Genomic DNA, 8487 nt, shown 5'->3' on the forward strand with positions numbered 1-8487 from the left:
ATCCCGTCACAATGACGTCACTTCCGCATGGGGGAAGTTTGAAGAAGCGGCTTCAAGCTTCCCCCAAGTGCCGGAGCGTGCAGCAGCATTGGACTCAAACATTCAAACTGAGTCCAACGTTTCCTGAATGTCATGTGACATACAGGAACCTGTATGTCACATGACATACAGGTTCCTGTATGTCACATGACATTCAGGAAGCAGTGCTGTATGCGGCTAGAGGGAGCTGGATGCGGAGAGAGGAGGACAGACAGCGTTGGACTCGTAAGGAGTCGAGCCCGGGGCGGGGGGGGGGGGGGGGGTGATGGAGAGGAGGCTGCACAGATGGGGCAAAGAGGAGGCTGCACAGAGGGGGAAACAAGTAGGCTGCACAGAGGGGGCAAAGAGGAGCCTGCACAGAGGGGGCACCGCCGGAAGTTGAAACGGAGGCACAGAGGGGACATAGAGAGGCACAGGGGGACAAACAGGCACAGAGGGGGACACTGGAGGCAAAGAGCGGCACATAAAATGCAAAGGGGACAGAGATGGCACAGCATTTCGACTTAAAGAGACACTGCAGCGAAAAAATATATATGATATAATGAATTGGTTGTGTACTATGAATAATTACTAGAAGATTAGCAGCAAAGAAAATATTCTCATATTTTTATTTTCAGGTATATAGTGTTTTTCTAACATTGCATCATTCTCTAATATGTGCAGATTACACAACACTCAGCATTCAAAATGATTCTTTCAGAGCAGTCTGTGAACTAAAGACCTCTCCTCTGGCAGAGGAAAAGTAAAAAATTAACTAACAGTTGAGATAATAAAAGTCAGAAAACAGCCTTCTCCATGACTTTGAAAGTCATAGAGCTTAATGGCTTTTTTGAATAGAGATAACAACTGGAGTTTCTTAAATCTTCCTGTACTGGAAACAATTAGACTGATGTATCTGATCTTAATGTTTTATTTCTTAGCTGTACTACGCATACAAATCATAATATCATAATTTTTTTTTTGCTTCAGTGTCTCTTTAAGAACGGATTCAGGTTAAGAACAAGCCTACAGTCCCTATCTTGTTCGTTAACCGAGGACTACCTGTATGTTAATGTTCTATGGTTTTTATTCATCAGCAATTTTCCCAATGTGATACACCTTATAGGCCAATGCATATGCTGTAGCCATATCTTAATACAACAAGATTAAACTTTCTCACTTACATTACAATTACCAATGCATGACCTTCATATACAAAAATCATCAATAACATTAGTATTTCATCACTACAGGTCATGAAAATGAAAAGAGACTGTCCTTTGTTGGTGACAGTAAGACACTTAGCGAGCTACTTGAAATATACATCATGTTATTGAATTATTGAACCTGAAACTATACTTTTGAAGTCCCAGACTAGACTGCATTGAAATACGACTTATTTATAATACCCTTTGCTCTTTACAATATCTCAAATTCACTTTTGTCTAGGTTAGAACATAAAAGCTAATGTCAAATTTGCTGTCAGCCACCCCAGTGTTTCATCTGAAGTTTGTTTTCAAACTAACTGACAAGGTCACTTTTGTACACTGCAGTTTATTAATATAGTTTGTTCACTAATCCACTGTTGACTGAAGTATGAAGTCCTGTGGATCGCTCTCTTACCTCTTATCAGCAAAACTGTATTTAGTAGTATACACATTTTTAAATGGATCCATTTGAGATGGTCCAAAGTAGTGTTGGGCGAACACCTGGATGTTCGGGTTCGGGAAAGTTCGCCGAACATGGCCGCAATGTTCGGCATGTTCGGGCCGAACCCCGAACTCCCCGAACATCCCGCTTTTGGGGGCCCTATGGGGTCGCAGGCATAAGGGGGGAGCATGCCCCGATCGCGGGGGGGGGGTCGGAAATTCCCCCCACCCCCTCCGCTAGCGCTCCCCCCTCTGCCCGCTTCCCCATTCAAAAGTTAGGAAGTGAAACTGTACCTGTGCGGCCGGTAGTGGGTGACTGGCAGTGGGCGGCACTATGGAGAGACTGAGGAGGAGGAGGAGTCCGGAGAGTGACGCGTTGAGGGAGGCCGGGCAGTGGGCGGATCAGCAGTAGTACGGTACTACTGCTGATCCGCCCACTGCCCGGCCTCCCTCAACGCGTCACTCTCCGGACTCCTCCTCCTCCTCAGTCTCTCCATAGTGCCGCCCACTGCCAGTCACCCACTACCGGCCGCACAGGTACAGTTTCACTTCCTAACTTTTGAATGGGGAAGCGGGCAGAGGGGGGAGCGCTAGCGGAGGGGGTGGGGGGAATTTCCGACCCCCCCCCCCCGCGATCGGGGCATGCTCCCCCCTTATGCCTGCGACCCCATAGGGGGCCAGTATTCGGGCGAACAGGGCCCTGTTCGTGCCGAACAGGGGCCCTGTTCGGCCAGGCAATGAGCCGTTCGGGCGAACCCGAACAGTTTGGCCGAACACCACCAGGTGTTCGGCCGAACGCGAACATCACCCGAACAGGGTGATGTTCTGCAGAACCCGAACAGTGGCGAACACTGTTCGCCCAACACTAGTCCAAAGTCCTCAGTCTACTTCTGCAAGTGATAGGCAGCGCTCACAGGCTGCAAATGAAATGAAACCTACAGAGATGTGCAGAGCCCCAATGATTTGAGAAAGGCACTCCACAGGCTTCAAACTTGCGTTTGTTTATTGAGCAAAAGACACATACATGTTACGGGTCACCTGACCCTTCCTCAAGTGTCAGGTGACCCGTAACATGTATGTGTCTTTTGCTCAATAAACAAACGCAAGTTTGAAGCCTGTGGAGTGCCTTTCTCAAATCATTGGAGTTTACAGTAATTGCAGGAGTGGTGGTGGACCTGCTGGGAAAGAGCACCGGCTCTAGCTACCTAACCAGGTGAGCGCTAACTGAATCCCAAGGATACGATTGGAGAGATGTGCAGAGCCACTGAGGCTAAATACACGCGTACGTTAAAAAAGGGCGCCGGGAAAAAAGGGCGCAGGGTTTTAAAAGATAATCATGAATAACGTTTAAAAAAAATTGTGTTATATTTCGTTTAAAAATAATGTTTTATAAAGTTATAAATCATTAAATAATGTGTATAAAATCGGCAATTTTAAAAACGTTAATCTTCCCTGTTTAAAAATTGAAATTTATAATAACGTTTTATAAAACATTAATAAGAATTTTACTAAAGCTATACCTAACCCTACTCTCACACAGAACCCTCCCTGTACCTATCCCTAACCCCTAGACCCCCCTGTTGGTGCCTAACCCTAAGACCCCCCTGTTGGTGCCTAACCCTAAGACCCCCCTGGTGGTGCCTAACCCTAAGACCCCCCTGTTGGTGCCTAACCCTAAGACCCCCCTGTTGGTGCCTAACCCTAAGACCCCCCTGTTGGTGCCTAACCCTAAGACCCCCCTGTTGGTGCCTAACCCTAAGACCCCCCTGTTGGTGCCTAAACCTAAAACCCCCCTGTTGGTGCATAAACCTAAGACCCCCCTGTGATAAGCATTAATAACGTTTTAAAAAAATATGGTGCGGTTTTTCGTTTAAAAATGAAAAAAAAAAAAAAAAAAAAAATTGAACGGTTTTTCGTTTAAAAGTAATGTTTTAAAAAATATTGTACTGTTTTTCGTTTAAAAATAATGTTTTAAAAATGTATAATCATGAGAAACAGTTATAAAACATTAAAAGTCTCCGGGCGCCGTTTTTAAAACGTTGTTTTTCTCCGGCGCCCTTTTTTCCTGTTGGGCGCCGATTTAAACGATATTTATTATGGGAGTGAATGGCGGCGCCCTTTTTGTCCACCTGCCTCATGCGCCCAAATTTTCTGCTTCCAAATACACACCTTGAATACAAATCAGATGCAAATTATGTACTAATCACTATTCTAAGAATTTGAATGCAAACTGAAGCCCATGGAGGCAGTTAGCCTAAAGTATACTTATGTTTTTGTACAGCAGAAGGTCATGGCAGTGCTTCCAAACAGACGCTGCACCTGAATTGACTATGTGCACAAGTGTACAGAGCTCGAATAACGGGCAGATTACACACTTTGCAATCAAAACAGGTACAGTAAAAGGAGAGTGTTAGCTTCAGCATAAATTGTGCACAAATTATTCCATACTAGACTCTCCCACGACGATGATGGGAGAGACCTAACCACTAAAAAACATAATTCTTACCTGATGCTTCTAGCCATAAATGGTATACACATTTGTTCAAAAGACAGCAAGCGATGGGCAGCGCTCACAGGCTGCAACTACTACTACTACTACTACTACTACTACTACTACTACTACTACTACTACTACTACTACTACTACTACTACTACTACTACTACTACTACTACTACTACTACTACTACTACTACTACTACTACTACTACTACTACTACTACTACTACTACTACTACTACTACTACTACTACTACTACTACTACTACTACTACTACTACTACTACTACTACTACTACTACTACTACTACTACTTGCTAGACTACTCATTGGCTTTGATTTATAAAAATAAACAAAAAATAAACATAAAAACAAAGGGACTGTCGTGAAGTGCTGGCATCAGTTAGAGAAGAAATGGCAGAGAGTAGAGGCTGATTGATTACCTACTTTACCATAGTAACAAGCTACATGTATCTGGGTGCTGGTGGCTGACTTTAAAGAGGAACTGTAGTGAACATAACATAATGAATATTTTTTTAAATTTTTTTTACAATATTCATTTTTAAATTATTTAATCACAGGAAGCAACATTTTTAGTCCTGCCATTTTTAGCTCCGAGGAATGCTTTATTTTTCAGAATTCCGAAGCCAGTGAAAATAATGCCTGATCTCCAAGAATGTTCTGGGATAAGAATTTTGCATAGCTAAACAGCCTAGGCTAAGCATCAATGGAAGGGCGGGGCTACGGACTAATATACAGCATATATAATAATTGTTCTGTTACTGAAACCAGGAAAATTACCATAAAAGGGAGTATCTTGAATAATTCTCTACATTTTCCTATATGTTACTACAGTGCCTCTTTAACCTCCTTGACGGTAGTCGGGCTAGCCGCCGGGAGCTCTATGCAGAGTATAGCACGCAGCAGGCGTCTTTACTCACCTCCCGGGGGATCCAGATGCCGGTAGCCTTTCTCCTTCCTTTCCTCCGAGGCTCTGAATCACTCTGGTAATTGTGAATCACTCACCATAGAGTTGCACCACCTGGAGGACAGAGTTACAGCACCACCTGGAGGACAGCGCTTGAGCCCAGGGAGGTGGGTGAGAGCAGCGGCTGCTGTAGAGACTCTGGCAGCATGATTTTTTTTTCCTGATTTTAAGGTCTGAAACATTTCAATAAGACCCTAAAATCCAGAAATAATCATACTGCTAGGAAGGTTAAAATAACAAGTATGTCTGTAGTTTATTGAATGCTTACTACATTCAAAGCAGACCATATCTTATTTTGATGAGAGGCGTGACATTTAAAGTGATGGGTAAAGTTTTTTCTTATATATTATGTAATACTACATCGGTCTACTTGAATATTTCTTCGTACAGTAATCCCACCATGCAATAATGAAAAAGAAAGTTGAGTGTTTGTCTATATGTAATAGATGCACAGATAATACTTCATTGGCTCTTCAGGAGTACATTTGAAATCGGCGCCGGTAGACTTGGGCGCAGGATACAGCGGTATATAGCTGATCCTGCTTCTGCACAAGTCCGGGCCGATTTAATTACTATTCCCCCTCCAGGCCGCCATGGATAGTGGGGGAATGAAATAATTCGGCTTCCAGCGATTGCTGGAGGCCGAATTATTATGTTTTTAAGCAACCTTGGCTCCGTCTTCTGACAGCGCAGACGTTACTCACTGAGCGCTGCAATAGGAATGATTCCTATTGAAGTCTATGGAGGCGCCGGCTGCGCCCAAATCTAGCAGCGCTGAAAAGCACTGCTCCGCTCTTCAGGGCTAAATGCTTTGGTTGTACTGGAGCAGCACAGCAGCCTGTTTTCATCAAGCACCGCATGCAGTAATGAGAGGATTGTGCTGCTGTTTGTCAGCTATAATTGGACCATGTACAAAACACGCCAAGTGAATGCATTCATATTGAACATATAGAAGGTAAACAAAGCTGCTTGCGCATTCATTAATATAGGTGGTACCTTTACATTACAAATTGATATACTGAGCCTCATAATGGAATGCTCTGGAAATAGTGTACTACCAATGTACATTTACAGTATACATAAGAAATACAATAAATGAATAAATACATGTGTAGGGTTTTTCCTATGTATTTTATATAGCAGGAACTACATGGAAGATAAAACATTAGCAGTATATTTCTCAAGCAGACAGCAAATGTGTTAACGGCAGAAAAGCTCATATCCTAACCGTTTGCTGGGAGTATACATATTGCTGCATTATATCCCGCTGTTTATATTCCTGAATAGGCAATTTTCAACTTTGACATTTTGTTCTCTTCTTTAGATTTCAGTGAAACAATAAAGCCGAGTGTAAACATATTTTGGAATGTAGTTTAATCTTAATTTAAATACCATTTAAATAACTCTGCAGGGCACTATTAAATCCTCTGAAAATCTTCACTCCATATCCTGATTCTAAGTATCCTGTTAATGCTTCACTTTACCCAGCAGTGTTGTCTAATTTTATCATTTAGTCATCAAAATGGTTTTATTTTGCTCCCATTAGCACAAATTGAAAAAGGGATGGTGCCAGCACGTTTGTGGATTCCATGCTGGTGTAAACTGGGCACCACTAAGCACACTGAGAAATGCAGTCAGAGGTTTTCATACTCCACCTAGGATGACATTTGTTTTTGTTCTGTTGTTCCTTACATAACTGAGCCAGTAAATGTCATAAATGAGCTAGTTTAGGTGAGAAAACAAATAAAAAGACTTGAATATATAACCGAATGCAGCATCAAAATCAGTATTTAATATCTGACATTATGTCACTGCTCTGTAACCTATCCTAATAACTGCATTGCCATTTTAGGCTATAGAAGACTTAAAGGAAACCTGAGACATTAAGTAGTGCATCATTTATACTTACTTAGGGCTTCCTCTGGCCCCACACAGGGACCTCTCCTTTGTTCTCCCTGCTCGCTCCGTTGTCCCATTCTCCGCTCTGATAAATTGGCCAAGTCGCGCTACACTGCACGTGCATGGCCTGGACGCACTGTGCCGCCATCGTACTCCCGCAGGCAGGGGCGTTCTTCACCTGGGCAATAGTACAGCGCATGCGCAATGCAGCACAACTGGAGGCGACTAGCCAATTTATCGGAGTGGAGAATGGGACAATGGAACAGCCAGGGAGACTGCTTCAGTCTGCATGGGGCCGGAGGAAGCCCAAGGTAAGTATAAATAATGAACTATATAATGTCTCAGATACAATTTAAATGACCACTATCCTAAAAGATTGTAAAATTGAAAATATATACATATAATGTACATTTTTCCTAGAGTACTTGTTTCAAGTGTTACTGTCACTTACAGTAGGTAGTAAAAGCTGACAAATCTGTCAGATTTTGGACTAATCCATCTCCTCATTCTTAGTTTTACCTTTACTGCGTACTTTGCAAAAGCCCTCCCTGGAAATAATCTATACAAAACTGTCAGCTGACCTCCATACTTATTTGCACACTATTTTGGCAGTTGGACTGAGCAACTGCCATTCAATAAGCGCTTGTAAAAATAAAGAAATACCTGAGAATTCCCCATGAGGAGATAGACTAGTCCAAAACTTGTCCGATTTTCACTACCTACTCTTAGTGACAGCGTCATGGGAAAAAAATAATAATTTGTAGTGTAATTGATAGAGAGAAACCTCTATTGTATATCTATATATTTGAAAATGTACAGTTTTTCATAGTAGATGTCCTTTAAAGTGAACTAGTCACAAATAGGCATTAATCATAATTGGAGATTAGCCAAATTAAGTCTACCTTGCAACTGTAGAGGCTGCTGATGCAAAACGAAAAATAAGAAATGAATTCATTTGCTAGAAACATTGCATTTTATTTCTGGCTGGTAGTTGTGTGTTATATCAGTAAACCAGCAGATAATGTATAGGATTTCACAAAGGCCAATACTTGCAGACATTCTTATGTTATAAAAAATGCATCTGAAGGTCAGTCAGCAATAATGTAAAGCTGAGGGCAGATTTGATTATGATCTTCATTCATTTTACCATATTTATAGCGCTTTTCATCTGTTAGACCCAAAGCACATAAGGGGCTTGATTCACAAAAGAGTGCTAACTGATGGTACGGGCGTTTTCGCGCAAATTTTCGCGTTGAGAGAGAGAGAGAAAGAGGGAGAGAGAGAGAGATATTTTAAAAAATTTTGACGGAATTCGGAATTCCGCGGAATAGATCCGGGATACCGCTGGAATTTCAGATTGGCGGTATGCGGAATTACCGCCGAACGGAAAAATGCAATTCCGAGCATCCCTAATTGGGACTGAACTATTCATGAA

The sequence above is a fragment of the Hyperolius riggenbachi genome, chromosome 1 (assembly GCF_040937935.1).
Source record: "Hyperolius riggenbachi isolate aHypRig1 chromosome 1, aHypRig1.pri, whole genome shotgun sequence".
Lineage (NCBI taxonomy): Eukaryota > Metazoa > Chordata > Amphibia > Anura > Hyperoliidae > Hyperolius > Hyperolius riggenbachi.